Below are 24,691 nucleotides of genomic sequence, written 5' to 3'. Positions count from 1 at the left end.
TGTCCCCATGTTGATGGGAACAAGGGCCTCTTCCCGACAACTTTGGCCAGTGGTTGTCAGGGTGTGTGGGTAGGGGCTTATCAGAATCTGGAAGCCCCCTTTAACAAGGGGACCCCCAGATCCCACCCCCCCATGTGAATGGGTATCAGCTACATTGTACCCCTACCCATTCACCAGAAAAGTGTCAAAATGTAAAAGCCACAAGAGACAGTTTTTGACAATTCTTTTATTTAAAAAAAAAATTTAAAAAAGTGTCCCGCGATGTCCATTCACCATTACCATTACTGTCAGTTTTTTGGCTTGAGTAGATTTCTTAAACAAATGCTGTTTCATACAATGGGGTTAGATACCATTGTATTCAATTGACAGTTTGAATAGGCTATTGACTCTATAGCTACAGTAAACAAGTAAGAGAGGGTCTCTCAAACTGAAAGAATGACTGTTAGTTATTAGGGAAACAAGTTTGTAACCATAAACTTTTGTCAACAAACTTGTACAAATAAAAAGGGGTGAGTAGAGACTGGGAGACACACACCAGCCGGATCAGAAGCCACCAGCCAGATCAGACGCCATTCATGATACAAGAAAAGTGCCTAGTGTCCAAGAAGCATCATTGCCAATGGAGATCAAGAACATACAGTAACAGAAGATACGTAACCTTTAAGTGTATTTGTACTGTTATATAGACCATAGGCTGCATTTGCTAGGCATTTTGCTTGTTATAGATATCTGTCAGTCTTGTATTATATTCCTAAGATTCTAATAGTTTTGTATGTACAGCATCTTTGTATCGTAAAAGCACATTTACACACTGCAGAAGTTCAGATTCCTTGCTTACATCACAAAATAATCTTGCTAGATATAAGAAAAACAAGGTGGAGCTTTGTTCTTTTTTTTCGGGTCCCTCAGGCGGCGTGAAGGACGGTGGATGGACATCGCAAGACATTTTTTTTCTTAATAAAATAATTGACAAAAACTGTCTCCTGTGGTTTTTACATTTTGACACATTTTTTGTTAATGGGTAGGGGTACGATGTACCCGATACCCATTGTAACCTGGGGGACAGGTAGCAGGTATAGAGCTCCCTGGGATGAGCAGTTTCTCAGGCACAGATACCAAATCCAGAGATGAAGTGACAAACAGTGCTGTGTTTATTTGTGTTATATACAAATTCAAATACAGGTGCTGTACAGTGTTCCAGAAAATAAAATAAAGGACAAAATAGCAAAACACAAATCCTAGCCGTGTCTCGGCTCTAACTGTACAATCTGCAGGCCCTGACTACCAGGCTGAACAAGCCTAACGCTTGTCAGTCTCTACAAAAACTGCTTAACAGCTTTTACCAACCTTACTCTCTTCACAGACCAACTTTCTGTGTATGTCCCAGGCAGAGAGCAAAGGCTGTCTGCTCAGGTGAGCTTCAATTAGCCTGGGGAAGAGGCCCAAGACCCGAACTGGATCATGGATCACAGATTTCTGAATGTGTACGAGAGGAGCCTGGGAGACATATAAACCCCGAACAGGACTTTTCCTGGCTCTCTCTGGGACGCTCTGCTACACCATTCACATAGGGGGATGGGATCTGGGGGCCCCCTTGTTAAAGAGGGCTTCCAGATTCTGATAAGCCCCCTGCACGTAGCCCCGACAACCACAGCTCAGGCTTGTCGGGAAGAGGCCTTGTCCCCATCAACATGGGGACAAGGTGCTTTGGGGAGGGGGGGGCGCAGAGTTCTGCCCACCATGACCTGCCAGGCTGCATGCTCAGATAAGGGTCTGGCATGGATTTTGGGGGGGGGGGGGGCACACCAATTTTATTTTTTTTTGCATTTTGGCATGGAGTTCCCCTAAAAATCCTAACCAGACTCGAAGGGCCTGGTATGGACTGGGGGGGGGGCACCCTATGCCGTTTTTTTTTTTTAATCTATTTTTTTTATCTATATTGCTGGGACTCGGCAATACATTACAGCCACGAGCTGTACGTTTAAATTAGTTTTTTTTCTTTTGGAAATGTCATATCGCACAGATGCGGTAATTTACAGGGAGATCAAATGGACCCCCCCAGTCACGATATTTAAAGAAATTTCATTTTTATTGTTTCACTTTAAGCATCATTAAAATCACTGCTCCTTTAAAAATAATTGTTTTTAAAAAAAATGCATTGATACATGTCCCCTAGGGCAGTACCCGATTCCCCATACACTTTTTATGGCAATAACTTGCATATAAGCCATTAAAATTAGGACTTTGGATTTTTAATGTTCCTGTCCTATAGACTTTAATAGCGTTCGCATCTTCACTAAAAATAGGCAAATGCTTAATAACCAATGCCACATCAGCATTTTTGTTTCCATAATATTAATGCCTCAAATGCAAAACATTATTGTATAAAATTAAAAGAATCAAACACTAGGAAATGTATTTTCTATATATGATTATGCTCAGCTCAGTAGCCTTGTGGTCTGTGCACCTACGTTGAAAGACTCACATAACATGGGTTCAAATCCCACAGATGGTGTCACCTTCTTAAAGCTTGAATTGTACTCAGCAGCATATGCAATTGCCAATTACTGAATGCACATTGGTTTGGTTGATTCCGTGATATTAACTCTTCAAATGCATCCAACAGTTTGCAAGTATTCAATAATATTATGGTGTGGAATTCCAAAAATCACACACTAGTTAACGTGCAGGGTCTTAGTTTACATTTTTTTGTTTTGTTTTTAATTAACTTGTGCACTGGAAAAATCTGCTGAGCAGGCAGATGACAGGTCTGTGTCCGCTCCACTATGCACTCTGGGGTAATAAGATGGAAATGGACGGTCTCTCTCCGCTTCCATACAATGTCATCTGATCTGATTCACCGGACGGATGGAAAATAGGACCACCACCCGTCTGTTTATGGTGGTTAGGATCAGATCAGATGATGCTCCGAGTGTCAGCGGACATATGTCCGCGGACATCCGCTGCTCCATAGAGGACAATGCAGGGTCCGATCAGGTTCACCTGAAAAACTGACAGGTGGACCTGATCGGACAACCCATGTGAAAAGGGCCTTACTGAAGACAAAACTTTAGGTGAACTATTTTTATTGGAACGCCTGTCAGGTTTTTTTAATTTCTCTCTGTGCCTCCATTAGAGGAGATTAGCCCTCTCTATTTGCCCTGTTTACTATAATCATGGAGAGCGAAAGATAATCCCAAACTGTGGGTTCACCAGGACAAGATTAGATGCAAAATCTTCCAGTGGGGACACTAATTCTGGTAACCTTGGTGACAACCAGGGATTTCCCTTACTTTGGATAGATTTTCTTTCACTTCATGTGTTGGCCTTTAGTTTACTTTAATTTAAAATAAAACCTCAAACAAAATGAATTGGTAATTTTTAAAGATACCAAAAAAAGAAATGTATATGCTAATGTTCCTCTTATTTTCTACTATCTACGATAGTATTTAAATAATTATTAAATTCTTCATTCATAATATCATTCATATTTAAAATAGATAAGCTTTGGTATTTTACTGCTATCTCAGTCAGAACTTTTTCAGTTCTTCTTCTACATTTTGGCTCTTTAATCCCATTCACAGGAAGACACAAAATACCTACAGGATACCAGTATTATATACTGGAATCCTAGACCAGCCTTTTTCAACAAGGGTGCCCAGGCACCTTAGGGTTTCTTTAGGGGTGCCTTGGCAAAATGCCCAAAATATTGCCCAAAAATTGTATACAAGCCAGCAAGTGGATCAAGGCTAACTTTTAGCTACACAAAGCCACAGGTTTTCATTGTGCACCACTAAAACCTTCTAGCTGCCGACACCTTAACAACCGATGACATCATCAGTTTATAAGGAGGACAATGTTTTCTCCTCACCTGCCCTCTCCGTCAGCCCTGGGGTTAAATTAAAGCTGAGAGAAAATGGAAACACTGGAATACTAGTCAGTGTCAGCATGCAAAGGTGCGTTTGCCTTGGAAGAATACATCACCTGTAGTCTTGGGTGTTCTAAATGTGTTGATGTTGCTGCATTATAAAATATCATTAGTTTCATTTTTTTAAATTTTAGAATGGGGTGCCTCAAGATCGTTCTGAATTTTAAAGGGTGCCTTGGCTGAAAAAAAGTCTGAGAAATGCTGTCATAGACAGTATAGAAACCATTCTACCAGAGCATAGTGAATGCGGTGAAGCTCGGCTGATCATCCAACCATGTGCAAGCAAAAATGCAGTTTTATTTTTTCCTTGTACCTGATTCAGTATTCTTTAAAAAACTGAAGCTTCACCACATTCAGTAAGCTCTGGGGAAAATTAGCGCAAGTTCAGTTGTAAAGTGCACAGTCTATTTGCCTTTAGTAAATAAACTATGAGTTTACCTGTCTAAGCACTTTGGAGGAACTGCTGTACTCATAACTGAAGAAAGATGTGACAGGTCAACCTTATAAATAACTCAGGTCCATATAACAGCCTGAAGGAACATTTTTTGTGAACACCACTAAACAATCTAGGAAATGCAGGGTCATGTGGTGACCTTGCAGAAGGAAGAACAGGTGAATAAAATAGCAGTTCTTAAAAAGGTTCCTGGGAAAATATCTCAGTGAACAAGGCCAATCTTTCACTTTTCTGTGTAAATTTAAAGATTATAATGCAATATTGTTACTTTATGGCGCGTTCAAGGGGTGATCTTGGTGCTTTTGATCAATGATAGCGGATATCTCCTGGCTTTTAGTTTTAAATCCAGACAAGCTTTTAGCCTTAATGCTTGGTTAACCTGAGTGTTAACAACCTTATACTTCAGATTCTTTGTATTGCATTCGTAGATACAAGTCAAACTGCAAATAATAAAACAGATAAATGGTAACTGTTGCCATATCCAGTCTGTTTAATGAATGATTAACCCAGCTGCCTAGGTAGAAGTGTAGCAGGGAGTGCCCCATTACATACCATGCTCAGATGCAGGTGTCCTTTTACCTGGATCCCTGGATTCCCACTATCCCCTCGACTCGCAAAAGCCCCTGGACATGCCCAGGGGATATAGATTTCCTGGCTCCAAGAGCTCAGAGGGACTGGATAGGGCACAGGTGGCTGGGCATGTGATCAACCACCAGCTGCCTGGCCCTACACTTTTAATGCTGGAGTGCAGGCAGCCAGGTTGGGACACAGAGGCGTGCAGTGAAAACGCAGTCACTGCAGAAAGCACTGTGCCAACTTTGTCCAGAGTGTTGAGCCTCATGTGGAGGGGTCTTGTGCCTACAGCAGTTTACCTGCTGTAACCAGCTGCTTCCTGGGACGACCAGACCCAGCCTACCTTACTGCCATATGAGGGCAAGCGCAAGCAGCCATTGGTACTTTATTGTAGGGTTTATTACATAATGATACCTCTCTGTAATGAGTTCCTATTATTAAAGTGGTATTACACTCAAACTTTAGAAAACTGCTGACAGGCTACACCCTAATCGTCTCTTGGCCCTTTGGCTAAGATCAAGTGTAGTATCTGTTCTTATAAGTGTCTGGTAGGGGTCCTCTGCGATCATCTTAGAAATTCAGCTGGGAGGTTTGGCTGTATAATATCCCTACTGTTATTATGGGGGTCGTGAAGGATCCTACTGTGGAAACAGAAACCGGTTTGCCCACTGGGTGATGTGGGGTCTGGGAGTAATTCCCTGGTGGAAGATTCCAAGGGCCCTAGTGCCTCCTGATCTGAGCAGTGCTACCTGGTCTGGCAGAGGGCTGGTGCCAAGCATCCCCTGGGAGTGGTGACCTGGGGTTGTCAGAGTGACACTATAGTTTTGGCACCCTACTGTGTGAAACTGCACTATGCCACAATACCTAAGCTTTTTTTCTGCACAACGCCTCATGGGCTAGGCCCTTTTGCCAATATTGGGGAAACTTTTGTTTCCGCCAGGTCCATCCAATGCACTTTTTTTTTTGTATATTTATACTTCCCCTGTCTGTCAGAAGTAATGTACATGTTGTGCATGCACAGCTCAGATTACATGTACAGCAAACAAACAGAGCAAATTCAGAAGGAAGACCAGCAGAAGAAGGAAGCATGCAAGCACTGGCAGTGCAGACCATACTAGCACATTATGACATAAACCTGCAGAGGGCCCGTTTATAAAATATTTTTGAGCAGCTTAAGTCTACTTTTAGCTGTTCAAATATTGTACTGTGCTGTCATCTAGTGTCCCTATTAAGATGTGGTTTTGTAGCAGCTTAAAACAGTATTAAACCCAAAACCCAAAATATAATATATTGCAGCTTACCAATCATTAGATGCAATAACTGTATTTGTTTTCTTTTTTTAGTTTTTTTTCCTCTGTTTTCCCTTGGTGAACTGGCCAGTCATATGCCTCCCGTATTCTACAGACACCACTCTGGATGAATGAGCACAGGGTCAGATTTGGAGATTTGGACAGCAGCATTGTCAGTTTGGGGTGAGGGGAGCATTAAATATACTAGCAGATTTAATTAAAGTAACAAATTGAAGCTGGACTCCTCCAGATGAAGAAAAAGAAAAATACTGATGAAGGCTCAAAGGATGCATGACATAATTTTGGCCTAGGCCAGAAACCAGCCAGAGATATAGAGCAAACTGAGCATGTGCAGCTTTACTACTCTGACTGTCCTATCTGGCCTTGCCATGAGAGACCCTGCAGGAGGGCGAGGATCTGTCCCTACAGGATTAAAGAGACTTTTTACACAATACAGAGGATTAACCCCTTAAGTTCCACAGTGAGTATAACAAGCATGCTATTCTGCATATACAGACAGATTTTACTGTTGTGGGTTTAGTAACACTTTAAGATAAATCTCCCCACAGATGCCAAAATAAGCCTCATACACATGCTTAGATTTTCGGATGACGAACGTCTGTTTTTTTGTGGCAAGCTAGTCTCATGTCGCAAGTGAAGAGGTTACTCACAATACGAAAATTTTCATACGACAGAATACAATGTCAGAAGTGACGTAATGTGTTGAATAGTTTTGTATGTACTTTCGTTTCTGAGCATGCGTAGTCTTGCTCTTACAATTTTTTTCGAACGAAAAACTATACTGATGATTCTTTCCCTTTAAGTGGGTCACATTCACAGATACATCTTCAGAAGCCAAATTAGACCATAGATTATTTTAACAAACTCAGAGAGTATCTTTTTTTTTAGTGCTAATTTTATATTTAAATGTGCACAAAGATTAACATCTGTTTGCAGATTTTCTTTTCTTGAATTTTTTTAGAAAAAATCAATTGAACTAAAATTTGTTTATTTTTAATCTTTGACGGGAATTGTTGAGTGTGTATTGTCTGCTGTACATAAGCATGCTGTCTGCATTGCAGTCTATAGTGCTGCAGTGCAGATGTTGATACAGCAGATGTTAGTATCAGCATGTTATTGTTCTTAAAGTAGAACTCTTTTGAATAATCTTTCAGAAAGGAAAAATGGAACTAGAATTATCACACTACAACTGCAAAAGCAAAGAATGGGAATAGGGGTGGAGGGGAGGGGTAGGTACATAGTGCCTAGCTTGCTGAGAGCTCTTCAGACACCGATGGGGTGATTGGGATGGGCAGACATATTTCATTTCAGATTTGATCTGACAGTTCAATAAAAATTACCAACTACAATTCAGTGTGAGGGGCTCCCTGGAGTAGTGGTTATATCCAATCAGCTAAACTCTAATGCCCTGTACACACAGTCGGACATTCTAACGACAAAATCCGTCTGATTTTTTCAAACGCATTTTGGCCCAAACTCGTCTTGCATACACACGGTCGCACAAAGTTGTGGGAAAATCGGATCTTTCAGAACGCGGTGACATACAACACGTACGACAGGATTATAAAGAGGGCAGTAGCCAATAGCTTTTGGCTCGTAATTTATTCTGAGCATGCATGGCACTTTGTCTGTTGGAATTGTCTACACACGATCGAAATTTAAACGATCAAATTTTGTTGTTGGAAAATTTTAGATCCTGCTTTCAAACTTTGTGTGTTGGAAATTCCGACTGAAAATGTCCGATGGAGCCCACACACGATCGGATTTTCCGATAATAAGATTCAATCGTACATTTTCTGCCAGAAAGTCTGACCGTGTGTATTACACTAAAACCTGAAGGACATTTTTTCCTGCTCTCTCCTATAAGGCTGGGTTCATACCATTGCGAATTGGATGCGACCAATTCCCAAAAGCAGGAGATTTTGCAGGAGATTTTGGGCTGAAATCGGACCTGAAACAGTGAACTAGGACGCCCCCGAGCCCTGCTGGGAGCCACATGCAGCGATGGTGTGAACCCAGCCTAAAACTTTGCAAGTAAAGCTGAATTCTACATTCCTCGAGATCTCAGTGACTCATCTTAACTGGCTTACGCAGATACACTGCGGCAGAATGGATCTCCTGGGTGAAATCCCGTACATATAATACTTTGCCCAGGAGAGCCACCAGAGGGCGCGCGAGCACCTGTTGCACAGAAGGGGACCCAATGAGATTGCCGCTGGCCACGTGCGATCGCGTGCACGAGCGGCAGCACGGGGGTTTGTGTGTGTAAACACACAAATCCTTGTGCTGTCAGAGGAGAGAAGACAGTTTGTGTGTTCCTACAAAGTAGAAACAGCGATCTGTTATCTCTCCTAGTTAGCCCCCTTCCCCACATAGAACACACACATAGGAAACACAGTTACCTCTTGATTGTCCCCTAGTGTCAACCCCTTCCCTGCCAGTGACATTTACATAGTAATCAGTGCATATTTATATGTCAATGGTCCCAAAAATGTGTCAAAAATGTCTGACCTATGCACCGCAATGTCGCAATACCGGTAAAAATCGCAGATCACTGACATTACTAGTAAAAAAAAAAAAAATGCCATAAATCTTTCCCATAGTTTGTAGATGCTATAACTTTTGCACAAACCAATCAATATACGCTTATTGTGTTTTTTTTTTTTTTGTTTTTTACCAAAAATATGTAGAAGAATACATATCGGCCTAAACTAAGGAAAACATTTTTTATTAAAAAAAATTTGAATATTTACTATAGCAAAAAGTAATATATTGTGAGTTATTTACAAAAGGAAAATCCACTTTGCACTACAAGTGCAAACTACAAGTGCAAAGTGCACTTGGAAGTGCAGTCACTGTAGATCTGAGGTGGATATGCAAGGAAATAAAAAACAGCATTTTAGTTTGCACATGATTGGATGATAAAATCAGCAGAGCTTCCCCTCATTTCAGATCTACCCCTCAGATTTAAAGCGACTGCACTTCCAAGTGCACTTTCAGTGCAATTTCAGTGCAATTTCAAGTGCACTTTGCACTTTTAGTGCAAAGTGGATTTGCCTTTCCGAAATAACCCACAGTGTTTTTTTTTTTAAATTGTTGCTCCTCTTTTGTTTATAGTGCAAAGAAAAAAAAAACGCAGAGGTGGTAAAATACCACCAAAAGAAAGCTCTATTTGTGGCAAAAGAAGGACATTAATTTTGTTTGGGTACAACATCGCACGACCACGCAATTGTCAGTTAAAGCGGTGCAGTGCTGTATCGCAAAAAATGGCCTGGTCATTGAGCAGCCAAATCTTCTGGGGCTGAAGTGGTTTTAACTACTTCCCACCCGGCCACTGTATATAAATGGCCAGATGGACACTCTCTCTCCTTCTGAGAGGAAGTTCAGGAACGTCCTTCAGAAGGAGGGGAATCGTACGCACGTGGGCCCGCGCAGCGGCCGACCCCGATTCGCTCGTGTCACCCAGACACGGCACATCTCCGATCGGCAGGAGGGCTCTGTGATTGGCCCTCCTGATTACATGATGGCCATGTCCAATCACAGCCGCCATGTGATGTAAATACAGAGCCGGTTGCTAGACAATCAGCTCTCCTCTCCTCACACAGAAGTTGTCGGTGAGGAGAGGAGAGCGGATCACTGCAGCTGGCTGGTGATCAGTGAGTATGAGCTGTTTTTTTTACAGCTTTTTTTGTGTCCCCACACAATGTAAAAAACACAAAGTAAACAAACATGTCCCCAAAACACATACCCCCAAAACACATGCCCCCACATAGTAAAAACACCTGTCCCCCACATATGTAACAGTAAAATCACATGTTCCAATGATTATCTGCACACATATGTCCGTGATCACCTGCACAGATCTGTACACGATCATGTGAGTACATATGTCCGTGATCACACAAACCAATTATTATACACTTAACGGAATTTTTTTTACCAAAAACATGTAGCAGAATACATTTTGGCTTAAATGTATGACAAAATTCGATTTTATTGGATTTCTTTTAAAATAGAAAGAAAATATTGTTATTTTTGCAAATTTCCACTCTTTTTTCGCTTATATCGCAAAAAATAAAGAGTCGTGAATAGATACCACCAAAATAAAGCTCTATTTGTGCGAACAAAATGATAAATATTTCATTTGGGTACAGTGTAGCATGGCCGCGTAATTGTCATTGAAAGTGCGAGAGCGATGAAAGCTGAAAATTGGGCTGGGAAGGAAGGGGGCGAAAGTGCCCTGTATTGATGTGGTTAACACGTAACCAACACAACTACCTCCTCCTTCCCAGTCTTTGAACCCCCTTCCTGTTTCTATAAAGCTGTATGCTTGGTAGAATCAAGTTTACAGAATGATGGGGATATTTGCGACACTCTGAAGTTTTTATCCATGACTTTTTATTCCCTTGCATTGCAAGCTGTCATCACATAGCAAAGCCTAACTGAGTATTGGTGTGTTTACATTTAGCCTGTCTACAGTCAGCACTGTGTAGAGCAGCCTTTTTCAACCAGAGTGCACAGACACCCTGGGGTGCCTTGAAGTTTCTTCAGGGGTGCCTTGGCAAAATTGCTAAATATTGATCAAAAATTGTATTCAAGCCAGCGGATGGATCAAGTCTGCCTTTTAGTTACACAAAGCCATGTGTTTTCATTTTGCACCATTACGACTTCCTAGACACTGGCATCCTAACAACCAATGATATCATCAGTTAATTAGGAGGATGTCTGTTACCTCCACAGCATCCTTGCTTAACCTCCTGTGCCTCTCTCCCTTGGCACTGGGGTGACATTAGCTGACTGATAGAAAATTAAGGGAGAAGAGAAACATTGGAATACTAGTTAGAACCAGTGTGCAAAAGTGTTTTTGCTTTGGAAGAATAAATCAACCTACGTGTGTGGATGTTGCTGCATTATGTAAAGCTATTAGAATAATTTTTTACATTTAAGAATGGGGTCTCTCGTGACTGTCTATAATTTTAAAGGTTGACTTGACTGAAAAAAAGGTTGAGAAACGCAGATGTAGAGAGTAGAATGTCTCAGACCAGAACTGAAAACAAAGAAAATCGAATCTTTAGATTTCTGATTTTGACTGTTAGTTTTCTGGGAATTACAGGGCATAAGGGTATAGGCCAGGTTTAGTTAAACTTCCTCTGTTGACATTTACCTATAGGTAAGGCCAGAGCTTTTTTTCTCAAAGAATAGGTACAGGACATCTCCCTTTTTGGAGTTAACTCTTGTCTCCACCACTACCTACCTCTGAGCACAATTCCTTGGTTCCACCCCCTACCCACCCCCCAGTACTGCCCTTTTTAGGGAATACAGAACTAAGTAACATTTGTAATACTAAGGAATTTGTTAAGGATAACAAGAAAAGCAGTAAAATAGATCCCCGCAGCCAACAATAGACCCCCGCAGCAACAATGGACCACCCTCAACAACCCCCCCCAGCAACAACAACAGATCACCCCACAGATAGCATCGATATACCCTCCAGCAGCTAGCTACAATAGAATGTTCCCTCAACAGTAGATCCCTCCTTGCAACAACTGACCCTCCCAGCAACATAAAACCCACCCCGTCAACAACAGCAAAAATATACCTCCCCAGCAAAAATAGACCTTCTCCCTGCAAAAATAGACCCCTTCCAGCAACAATAACCCCCCCCCCCCCAGCAGCCAGCATCAATAGACACGGTAGCACAACCCAGCCCTCCCTTGCCATCGCATACATTCAGTGCTGGAGGTTACTGCGTTCCCCCGCGTTCCTGCTGAAAAAAAGCCCTGGGTAAGCCTGTAATAAGAGCCATAATTCAAAATACTAACAACTACTTACAAAGCAATCCACAATTGAGCCCCCAGCTACATCACTAGCCTAGTCTCTAAATACCAACCTACTTGTACTCTTTGTTCCTCTTAAGACCTCCTGCTCTCTAGCTCCATCGTCACTTCCTCCCATGCTCGCCTCTGGGACTTTTCCTAAGCCTCTTCAATCCTATGGAATGCCTTACCCCAATCTGTCCGCTTATCTCCTACTCTTTTAGCTTTTAGATGATCCCTGAAAACCCTTCTCTTCAGAGAAGCCTACCCTACCCACACCTAAAAGCTGTTTTTTCATTTTCTCCATCAATTCATCCCCCACAGTTATTACCTTTTGTTTCCACTTGACCCTCCCTTCTAGATTGTAAGCTCTAATGAGCAGGGCACTCTGATCCCTTTTGTATTGATTTGTTTTGTAAGTGTACTGTCTGCCATCATGTTGTAAAGTGCTGTGCAAACCGTTGGAGCTATATAAATCCTGTATAATAATAATAATAATACCTATAGGCAGTGAAACTCTGAAGGAACGGTCATGGGTCCTTCTGCGCCCCATGCTGTGAACTGTGGCTTCCGTGCCCATGTGTGGGAGTGACAGCATCGTGGCTCCGGCCACAGCGCCGGAACCTGCAAACCCAGATAAAACCCCAGGGAAAATGTCAGCCGTCTCAGCAGTGTGTGGGGGCGCCGCTGGAGCAGCTTTCTTCTAAGTAAGTATTTCATAATGAGCTAGTATGCAATGCATACTAGCTCATTATGCCTTTGTCTTACAGGGTTTTAAATTGATCCCACCTATCTTGCTCCTGTGTTTGCATCTCCTTCATCGGCATAATATAATTCAATATGATATGATAGAAAAATAGAAAAGCGTTTTGTGATCTAACAGACCTTGGTAGGATAGATAAAGGGCAATTTTCGGGGAAGGGGTGAGAGACTAAGCATAAATCTCATTATATGCCTTTAAAATTTTGCACCAAAATGAATATATAAAATCACACACCCACCAAATGTGCAAATACGACTCCCCCTAGCTTCCAGGTTTTATTGCCAAAGCTTAATTGAACAAGATGAAGTTAGCAGCTGATTTGCTACCAGGCCCAGTTGCTCCAGATTGTAAGTGCACACCCTATGTATCATGCCATCATAGGTAAACCTTGAAAGTGATTTTATGAATTCATAAAAACAAAAATGCAAAATAAAAAAATAAATAAAGTAGAAGCTCTTTATTCTAAGGCCGCGTACACACGCGGGGACTGTTCGCCCAACTTTGTCCGCTGAACAGTGTTTCGGCGGACAGTCCGCTCGTGTGTGGGCTTTCAGCGGACAGTTTCAGCGAACAGTCCGCTGAACAAGGTTTTTCGGAAATTCCGTAAAACTGTCCGCTGAAACTTCAGCGAACAGTCCCCTCGTGTGTAGGCTTGTTCGTCAAACTAAGTTCCGCGCATGCTCAGAAAGGATTTACACGCCGAAAGTTATAATGCAGTGTATAGGACGTTGTATTTTTCGTCCCGTCGTACGTGCCGTTCACGTCATCGCGCACGGTTTCAGCAAACTGTTCGTTCGTCGTGTGTGGCCATGTCCGTCCATGCTAATTTTGAGCGGACTGTTTGCCGAAACTGTTTGACGGACAAAGTTGGGCGAACAGTCCCCGCGTGTGTACGCGGCCTAAGAGTTATGATAATGTAGTAATGGACAGAAACCACAGCAGCCAATCAGATGTCAAAATGAAATATCATTTCTGACTGGATACCTTAGAAGATAGAAGTGCAGTTTTCATTTTACTTGCTGCCTGATAGAATAAGCCAGTGAGTGATGCGAGTGTTAACTTTTGATTCCTGTGACCTGCCTTTCCTCGAAATGACATTTTAACAAGCAGGTGGAAGTGGAGGAATCCCCGCTGGGGGAAGACTTGCCTGAAAGTCATGTCTCACACATTCATGCTGTTAGAACCAGCTTCCCACTGTGCTTCACTGATCTCTCAGCCACAGACAAATGCTGTCATTTTTTAACCATAGTATTCAGCTGTAGTATCATCCCTGAAGGAACAAGTAAAAATCATCCTGAAGCCAGTATGATGATTGCTGGTGTACAAACTGCATAGCGCCAAGACTTCATAATGATTTCCTACCCTAGTCACTACCCAGCGATGTGCCGGAAATAACAAATGTCACTACGGCTTCCCCCCACGGCAAAGTCAAACTCTTCTCCTCCAGTTGTCATGCTCCAAAGCAGGTTTCCATTTTACTCATTACTACAAGACAAAACACACCTATCTTATTTCAGACAATTTGGTAAATGGAACCTAAGGCCCAACTCCAGGAAACTTGAAAATTCTCCTTTGCAGTTGGGCTGTGCCTGCACCGCAAGGGTTAACTACTCGTTTAGGTCTAGGGGTCATAAAAAACATTTACTTACCCAAACCTTTGTACTGCTAGACCCATCCCTGCAGCATCTTCTCCATGCTCCAGCAGTCTGAGATCCTGACATCACCAAGATCAATGCAGGTTCTTCAGCACTGCATTGGACATGATGACGCTAAGGGACAGTCAACCACCGGAGAATGGCGGAGCACCATCTGCCAAAGGACGTAGGGCATTGGGTACATTACTGTGCAAAAGTATTAGTCAGTTGGGAAAAAATGCTGTAAATTAGGAACGCTTTCAGGAATAGAAATGTTAATAGTTTATTCTTACCAATTAACAAAATGAAAAATAAATGAACAGAAGAGAAGTCAAAATCCAAAATGAAATCACGATTTGGTGTGACCACCTTTTGCCAGTGCTAATGGCACTGCTGGACATCTTTCAATATCAAAGGGAAGTAAGCATGATATGTCTTTCATCTGCTGCATTAAGTTTTCTTAGCTGACCATCTACAGTTCTCAATATTGCCCAATCAATGGTGTCCTCAATGCTAAGAGATATAGGCAGATACTTATCCATCATGTCATACCATCAGGGAGGGGTGTTATTGGCCCCAAAGTTACTCTGCAGCAGGACAATGTCCCCAAACATACAGCCAATGTAATTAATAACTATCTTCAGCGTAAAGAAGAATAAGGAGTCCTGGAAGTGATGGCTTAGCCCCCACAGAGCCCTAATCTCATCATCATCAAGTCTGTCTGGGATTACAGGAAGAGACAGGAGAATGTCTCTTGTGTTTACATCCACAGAAGATGGGTGGTTAGTTCTCCAAGATGTTTGGGACAACATACCCACCAAGTTCCTTCAAAAACCGCATGCAAGTGTTTCTAGAAAAATTGATAAAAAAAAATATATATAATAGAAAAGATCCGGCGCCTGCTAAAAACCCATGTGGGAGAATTGGTGTCAGTCCTATGGGTCTTAGCTGCTGAGGATCACTCCTGGGGGGGTGGGTGAGAGTAGAAAAGATCTGCAACAAAGGTTCCATATAGAACTTTGACTGGTATAATGTTTTATGTTGGTGTGGGGGAAAGACACAGTCTTTCAATGTATGAAAACAGCCTCTCTAATTTCCTTGTTAAAAGATAGCTTTTTGAAAAACATTAAAACTTAAATGGGGTCTGCCAAAAAGAAGCCAATAGTTTTAACCACAGATGTTAGTTTCCATCGGATCATGCCTTTCCTTGGATGAAGGGGTCCCAGGTGTGTCACTGTATGTTATATTCTTAATATCTAAATTTTAATTGGCTTTATTATATTTTATTTAGAATATGAATTCTCCATACTGTGTGAAAGAAAAAAACTCTGAATCAATTAATCTCCATGTTATGACATGCGGTGATTGAAAAAGTAAACATTTAAAACCTGTCAGGATTTTGATGAATATTGTAAATCTTATATATGCTTTTAGAGATATATGCCTATGTAACTGATATGTTGTTTAGTTTTTCCTTCCCCCACTTCATTAGTATGGTCAGCATGTTTAAGTTATACCAGATGTTAGTAACCACTCTTTAGCCCACACCCTTGTGAAGGAGGGTTTATTCTTTTGGTGCAAATTTAGAAGCTTTAGTTCATATAAGCAAAAGACTGAAGAGCAGACGCTCTCTCGCAACTAAACAGACTCTCAGCAAACATACATCTCAGCACACAGACTTTTCAGCATAGAAAGGGTTATTCCGCCATTTTAGAACACATGGTCAAGCTTGAAGAATTATTGTTATATCTTTGAAACTAAAGAACGATACTAGAATTTTATCATTGTACTATTTTTGTAAGTATTATTTTCTACTTTAGTGTGTACAATAAAACACACTTTTTGATTTACGCTGACTCAGAACTAATTAAGGAAATTCGTCTCACAATCACAAGTTTGTCTCACCAAATATATAAATAAGAGATATATATATATACATTTTCAAATATTTTTACATTGGCTCAGCCATCCAGTCAATCATAAGTCGGAAGTTTTTTTTTCAACTTCCTTCCTTTGATCAGAGGGGAAAGAAGTGATGAACAGAAATTAACTTCGCAAAGATTAAAAAAGAACCTAGAAGAAAATTTTATCGATTGATTGTGAAAGACCGGAGAATTTCAGATATACAGATGTCTTGACAGACGGTTAAATTTGAGTCCAGCGGGGAAACGGAAAAGTTTTATATTTGGAATTAAATATAAAAATCGAACCTGAAGAAATTGCGTATTCCAAAAGAAGAAAAGATGTCAGCACAACAAATGAAAAGTGTAAAAGAGAGAAAATGTATCCTCATCACAGGATTCATCTTTTCCCTAGTGACAATTTTATTTGTGATAATGTATATCATGAACTGCTCAAGTTATGCAGAAGTTAACAGAATTGAAGAATTACACAACAAAGATCACGTATTATTCAGAAATAAGAGAGATGTAGACACTGATATGAATACAGATGAACAAAAAGATAACAATGCTGATATCATTACAAAGGACAAAAACGATATTGATATTAATGCTCATGATAAAAACCATGATTTTAGATATGTGGATATAAATACAGCAGAAGATTTGTATGGATATATATGTGTAGGACAGGGATATGATTTCTGTTTACAATTGTATTTCATTCACAGCAATAATATTGAAATCAAAGTTAAAATAGAATCCAAAACAAATTTTGTTAAAATGCAGGAATCTTATAGACTAAATAACAAAACCGGAACTTTTGAATGTAACATATTGTTGAGGAGTTTCTTGTCTATATATTTAAAAGGTAATGATTCAACAATTTGGTCTGGAGATGTGGATAATAGTATGTCAAGATCTGGAAAATCACTTTATTCTTTAGATACATTTTTTTATCTTTTTCAAATTTTCGTAAAAATATTAGATCCAGAACATTTAAACATCATTGGAGATGAAAAAGGGGACGTTGTAAGAACATGGGATTTTAAAGTAACAAGAAAATTTACTCAAATAAGGGTCAAAATTGATATTTCTATAGTTGATAGGATTGTTCCAAAAATTAATATTTTCCCACAATCTTTGAAAATTATGGAAGATAAAGATAATTTGCATTTGATATGTGATACAAAAATATCTTTACCTCAAAATTCATTGTTAACTTGGAAAAGGAATGATGAGTTTTTGGGTAGTTTTCTTTACAGTTCTACTATCATAATTCATAAAGGAATTTTTGGTAGCGTGAATTGGATCAATGATATATTTGTTTATCAACAAATGAGAGTATCTTTGAATAATACTGGTATATATGAATGTTGCATATCAATAGGAAATTATCCGGTGAAATGTGCTAAGGCAAGTGTTATTGTTATGTCTCCAAGGAAAACTCCATGTATCAATAAGAAAAGTTTCTCTGCAACTCCTTTTCAGATTAACCATTTCCAATCCAGAACTCTTTTGAGAGAGGGAAAGTTTGTCATTATTTTGTGGAATTTTAATGTTTCAGAATGGAAAATTTCTACAAGGTTTCCACAATGTCAAGGACATTTGGTTAATATGGAATTGGGTATTGAGACCAAATCCCCCCCCCCCCCCCAACAGGGCTGATAAAAAGCTAAAAAAAAAAAAAATTATTTGTAATAAATAAATATTTAAAAGTCAAATTGTAAAAATAATAAATATAAAATAAAAAACCCAACACCATCCACTCCCCCCCCTCCCCAACCTCCTACCCCTTAAAAGGAAAAAAGAAAAAATTGTGAAAAAATGATTAAAAAAAAGATATTTATAAAATAAATAAATATATACATTTGTAAAAAATGTATAAATAAAAAAGAAAAAAAGAAAAAACCACTGACACCATCCACTTCTATACTGACACAATCCAATGCCCTAATGATACAACCCACTGTCAACCTCCTCCACCCAAAAAAGAATTGTGAAAAAACAAAAAAAAAGAAATTAATTTGTAAAAAAAAAATACATTTGTTAAAAGCACCGAAGCACTGTGAACAAAAATTATAAATAAACAAATAAATAAAATTGTAAAAAATAATACAAATAAAAAAACTACTGACACCATCCACTGCTCTACTGACGCCATCTACTGCCCTCACAAAATCTTTGTAAAAAGCGCACCCCTGAACTCTGCACTCTGTACACAGCACACCTCTGCGCTTCTTTGGTAAGAATAAAATTAAAACATTTGATAGTTATATCCTCAAAAATTCTAAGAAGTATATATATTTTTTTTATCTCAGGGAGATATGTGCGAAATAACATTTCCTGACAGACTTCATGGCAGCCAACGTGTGGGTTTAGTCCCGCCTCCATTACCCTATAGGACGATACTCCCATAAATCTTTGCTCCCTGCCAGATGCCGTGTTCTTTTTTTGTCCTCCTCCAAAGGACCTAGCATGTGTCTTTCTGTACCCTGAAGACTTGCATATTTTCCTGCGATGCGGACCGGCCGAGCATATTTCCAATAAGCTCTAGCTACTAGCGGAGTATGGAAAGGGGCATATGGAAGAGGCGCTGAAGAGGTGTATTCCTGGTCACTGACAGGTTAAATCTAGTCGTGAGCCTAGCTACTAGCAGGTGACTACCGCCCCCCCAGAAGTCCGGCATGTGTTTGGGGACCTACCTCGGCTGGTGTCCGTGTACAGGAGTGGTGAGCTTTATTTCTCTTTCCATGGCAACCGTTCTCTGTTGTTCTGTGCCTGTTGTTGTTTCCCTGTGTTTTCCCCATGCACCGTTTGTGCGGTGTGTCTGGCAAGCTGGGCGGCTGGTTTCCTTGCGTTCCAGCCGCCCAGCTACTTCCACGTTCACCGCTCGGTCGTTCTGCGCATGCGCGGGACCGGCACGAGGACGAGGCTTGGTTCGCGCATGCGTGTTGCAGCCTTCGCGCATTGCGGGCTTCGCGCATGCGCTCTAGCATTTTTATGGAGTAATTGATGATGTCATTTAGGCGGCAGTTTTAAAAACAGAGAACAGCTTGCAGAGCTTCTGGGATGCTTATAAAGCCTGCAGTGCTATTCCTGAGTCCTGATTACTTCAGCAATAGGTATGTGTCTGTGGGGGGAAAAGGACATACTATCTGTTTTTTTCCTAGCTGTTCTCTGTGTTTAACTGGGGCTGTTTTATTCCAGCCCTGATGGACCCTTCCAGAATTTTGGATTCCTTGCCGCCTGCTAGTGGCCAGCCCTCTCGTAGCAGGTATTTTGTTCCTGGCCTAGCCATCCGTCTGCTGTCCTCTCAGATAGTCAATACGACATAAGGAAACAAGGGGGCACCAGAAGTCGGTCTCTGCTGCGGGAAGTAGATCCAATCATGCGTTGGGCCCAGAAGAATCTGGCCAACTTAACGGCAGCCTATGTGCCTGGAGTCCTCAACGTCCAAGCGGACTTTCTCTCACGAGTCCACTTGGACAACAACGAGTGGGCTCTTCACAAAGATGTCTTTCAGTGGGTTCTAACCTTGGGGATTTCTCCAGAAGTGGATCTCTTCGCCTCCCGTTACAACAGGAACCTAACAAAGTTCTATTCGAGGTTCTAGGATCCGAAAGCCTACAGGATACATGCCCTAACAGAGCAGTGGTGGTTCCACAAGGCATACGGCTTCCCTCCAATCCAGATTGTCTTTCAATTTCTGAGGAGACTCAGATGGGAAGAAGTAGAGGCAATAGCAATAATTCCGCATTGGCCCAACAGGCCTTGGTTTCCTCTCCTATCTTTCCTCAGTTTCCGGGATCCGGTTCCTCTCCCATCCAGACGGGATCTGCTCTCCCAAGGCTCGATTCTCCATCCATGTCCGGCTCACCTACAGTTGAGGGCCTGGTTCTTGAGAGGGGAAGGTTGGAAGCACTAGGGTGTCTTAAGGAGGCCATTCCTATTCTCTTAAGTGCAAGGAGACAAAGCACTAATAAAGTATATGAACGGATCTGGGCTAAGTTTGTATCCTATATGTCCTCCAGAACTAATTCCTACGCATCACCTGCAGTTCAAGATGTTTTGGGTTTTCTGCAATTAGGCCTGGACCTACCCTTGTCTGTTAGTTCCCTTTGTGTTCAAGTTTCTGCTATCTCCGCATTCACAGGAATCTCGTGGGCCAAGCATGCCCTTATCCAACAGTTCTTCAAAGGCGCAGTGAGACTGAGACCCCAGAGGAAACCCAGGTTCCCTAAATGGGACCTACCACTAGTTTTGAACTTTTTTTCCCATTTTGATAAGTCTCTTTCCATCAGAGAACTCACCATGAAAACTGCCTTTCTGGTGGCGGTCACCTCGGCAAAGAGGGTATCAGAGATCCAGGTTCTAGGAGTCAAAGAGCCTTTTCTAACATTCTTCCCAGACAGGGTGGTCCTAGTTCCAATGTTGGGGTCAAACCCTAAGGTCACCTCGGTTTTTCACAAGAATCAGGAGATTTCTCTTCCCACATTCAGGTCCTCGGGTTCCTCGGATGTTCATCCGCTTGATGTTGGTCGCTCATTAAAGCTATCACTGGAAGCTACAGCTCCATTTCGTCAGTCGGATTTCCTGTTCGTTCTGTTCTGTGGGAAGAACAAGGGCACCAGGGCGTCAGTCAGATCAATTGCGGCATGGATAGTTCAAGCAATCCAGTGGGCATACAGAGAAAAGGGCTTGGCTCCTCCTCAGGCGGTAACGGCGCATTCAACCAGAAGTCTTTCTACCTTGTGGGCGGCCTCTCGCCATGTGGCTCCTGACGTTATCTGCAGGGCGGCTTCGTGGTCTTCAATCCACACCTTTATGACTCATTATTGTGTTGAGCCGGCGGCTCTATCTTCAGTTGACTTTGGTGTTAAAGTTTTGTCGGTTGACAGTGTCAAATAAATCTTTGTTTATTCAGCATTTTTACCACCCAGGGGTGTTTTGGCGAGTTATTTCCCACACGTTGGCTGCCATGGAGTCTGTCAGGAAAACGGAAGATTTATGTCAAAATACTTACCATAATTTTCCTTTCCTGATGGACTCCATGGCAGCAGGAGTTCCCTCCCAAATGGCTGGAGAGACTGAACACGGCCTCTGGCAGGGAGCAAAGATTTATGGGAGTATCGTCCTATAGGGTAATGGAGGCGGGACTAAACCCACACATTGGCTGCCATGGAGTCCATCAGGAAAGGAAAATTACGGTAAGTATTTTGACATAAATTTTCCGTTATATATCATACAATCATTCCATAAACACATACACTGCATATATCATTTGAGGAAAACATGCTTATAAAGTAGTTTACCATTTGCCAAAAAAAAAAAAAAAAGTATGTCCCTGGATTGAATTTAAAAAATCTGGTCACCATAATTTAAACCAACTAAAATTGAATATATCATAGCTTAGCAACTTTTTGATGTGGCGGCTGCATTTTTTTTGTTTATTCAGCCTTCCTTCAATTTTTTTTTCACCTGTTGATCCTGCCAACAACACACTTCTTGTCCTATAGTGACAACGTGTACACTGTGCTGTATCTATGAAGAAGCAACATTATCCCACTGAGCTACTCTCTGGATTTGCACTACAGAATACATTTTCTTATTCTCATCTTCATTACATGAGGGATTTGTTTTGTATTTCACAAAATAAATAATAAAGGAGTTCTATGGTTACAGCATACGTCTTTATTTTTTACCCTCATTTGACAATCCAATATACTGTAAGATTACTTGAAAAATCTGCTTTCATGTTGTGAGTGCTGCCTGTCTGCTAGTCATCTTTCCACAACTCCCTGTATTTACTGCATGCTTTGCAGCTTCTCCTCTGCTGTTTACTTTCAATTTCTAAGGACTACATATCGCATGGTACCTTGCTGCCTGCAAGCAGTGATTCCTGTACTGACTCCGCCTCCTGAAACTCCTCCTTTGAGCCCCTCTGTGGTTCAGAAGGCAGGCTCTGTGATATGTGTGACAAAGCAGTGCCTACTCTCAGGGCATAGTGAATATGTCTGACAGAATTCAAGGAAGTAAATGTGTGGGGATCTTCATAAAGTAAGTTTACAAACTTCAAGTTTGTTAATATTAATAATAGGAGTGAGCTAGAAATAGAAATTCAATGTGGAAATTAATATATGATTTTATATTTTTGCTATAGATATGCACAGGGCCGCTGATAGGCCAGTACGACTGGCCCTGTTGTACTGGGCCCCGGCCAGCAGGGGGGCCCGGGCAACCTGAACAGAGACCTAATTAATGTTAAAAAAAATAATAATCCCCCAGCCACCTTGACTGAACACTATCTGTCTGCATACACCAAACCAACTGAACACTAGCCGTTCTTTTTACATTTTTTTTTTTATGCCGATAGCTCAATATGCAGGGGGAGGGACTATTTTTTCTATTTCGGACACGGAAGAATGTCCTCTCCGCACCCGCTCCTCATGCTGGCTCAAGTTCCGGCCAGCGCGTCCTCTATATTGCCTTCCCTGGCGCGGAGTGATTCCTCCCCTTCTGCTCTGTTCTTCACTCGGACAGAGAAAAAGCAGAGAGACGAGCGGCGGTGGCGGAAGAAAAAAAAGAAAGGGCTTGATCTGGCATCTGACTCGCACTCCAGTCCAGACAGCAACCAGCAACAGGATGAAGGAGGAAGTGACTCCTGGGGCCCAGCTAACACAGAACACAGGTGTGTGCTTGCTTGGGGGGGTGGATTCAAGATCTACTACTACTGCAGCAGCATCTTTACATTATGCCATTGGCAACATGGGTGGCACTGTCTGCAGGTAGCACATGCGTTATGGGCAATAACGCATGCGGCATGGGTGGCACCGTTACAGCAGAATATGGCATTGGCGTCATGGGTGGCACGGTCTCTGCAGGCAGCACATGCATTATGGGCCATAACACATGTGCTGCCTGCAGAGACAGTGCCGCCCATGCCGCCAATGCCATAATCTGCTGCAGACAGTGCCACCCATGACGCTAATGCCATAACGCATGTGCTGCCTGCAGAGACAGTGCCACCCATGCCATTATGCCATTGGCAGCATGAGTGGCACTGTCTACAACACAATATGGCATGGGTGGCACTGTCTGAAGCACATTATGGCATTAGTGGCATGGGTGGCACTGTCTGCAGGTATCATGTGCTGCCTGCAGAGACCGTGCCACCCATGCCGCCAATGCCGTAATGTGCTGCAGACAGTGTCACCCATGCCGCCAATGCCATATTGTGCTGCAGACAGTGCCACCCATGCTGCGCATGCCATATTGTGTTGTAGACAGTGCCACCCATGCCGCAAATGCCGTAATGTGTAGCAGACAGTGTCACCCATGCCGCCAAAGCCATATTGTGCTGCAGACAGTGCCACCCATGCTGCCAATGGCACTTTGCCATCGGCGGCATGGGTGGCATTGTCTGAAGCACAATATGGCATTGATGGGCAGCATGGCATTGGTGCCACTGTCTGCAGCACAATATGGCATCTGGGGAAGGGCCAGGGATGGGGCTAAAGGAGGGACCAAGGGTGGAGCTAAAGGGGGGCCCCGTCAGGTAGGCTGTAGGGGGCCCCATGATTTCTATCAGCGGCCCTGGATATGCATTACGTTTATGGTTCAGGACACAGGACGAGGAAAAGGTGGTTTCCGCAGGATCAACATGTATTGTTTGTTTCTTGTAGAAAATAAGCTTAACCTAGGAAAAAAAAGAAAGCCACCACATCTTGAGGATTGCTAAGCTGCAATAGAATCCAATTTTGTTCTTGGGGTTAAATATACTTTAAAATATAGGTAAATCATATGTAAAAACATATATATTTTTTTAAATTAGGCTTGGATAGATAACAGTCAGATCCCCCTCCACCTCGGGGGAGATTTACTAAAACTGGAGCACACAGAATCGGGTGCAGCTGTGCATAGTTACCAATCATCTTCTAGGTTTTAGCCCTCATTCACACTGGCCTTGAACGATTTCAAACCTGCATTTCAGTGCGAGTTCGGGGACGATTTGAAAGACATTTGTGCGGGTTCATGCACAGATGTCTATTGAAATTGCCCCCAAAGTCACCAAAAGTAGTGCAGGAACTACTTTTGGAAATATGTGCGGTGCCGCAAAGTTGTCGTTGTCGCACCGATTGGGACGGTGCCGTTGCCAGCAATCGGCTGGGATTTGGCATGTCAAATTGCGCCAATGTGGGGCTTATTGTCATGATGCAGGGATGAGCCCCTGACTCCCCGAGTTACAGCGTGTTCCACCATGACCGATACTAAACAGCTGATCTGCCCGAGCTACACAAAGCTACAGCCAA

General features: G+C 42.0%; 1 protein-coding gene and 1 pseudogene across 1 annotated transcript in view; one reads left to right on the top strand and one right to left on the bottom strand.

The window, feature by feature from the left end:
- ANKRD55 (ankyrin repeat domain 55) overlaps positions 1-24,691 on the bottom strand; it is a 198,834-nt gene that overhangs the window by 130,746 nt on the left and 43,397 nt on the right. The window lies entirely within an intron of this gene.
- Positions 5,446-5,597, top strand: LOC143941752 (U2 spliceosomal RNA; annotated as a pseudogene).

The sequence above is a fragment of the Lithobates pipiens genome, unplaced genomic scaffold (genome assembly GCF_037356315.1).
Source record: "Lithobates pipiens isolate NorthernLeopardFrog02 unplaced genomic scaffold, aLitPip1_a1.2 Scaffold_3, whole genome shotgun sequence".
Classification (NCBI taxonomy): domain Eukaryota; kingdom Metazoa; phylum Chordata; class Amphibia; order Anura; family Ranidae; genus Lithobates; species Lithobates pipiens.
Note: the sequence above shows the minus strand (reverse complement) of the source record. Positions and strands in the feature narration are given on the sequence as shown.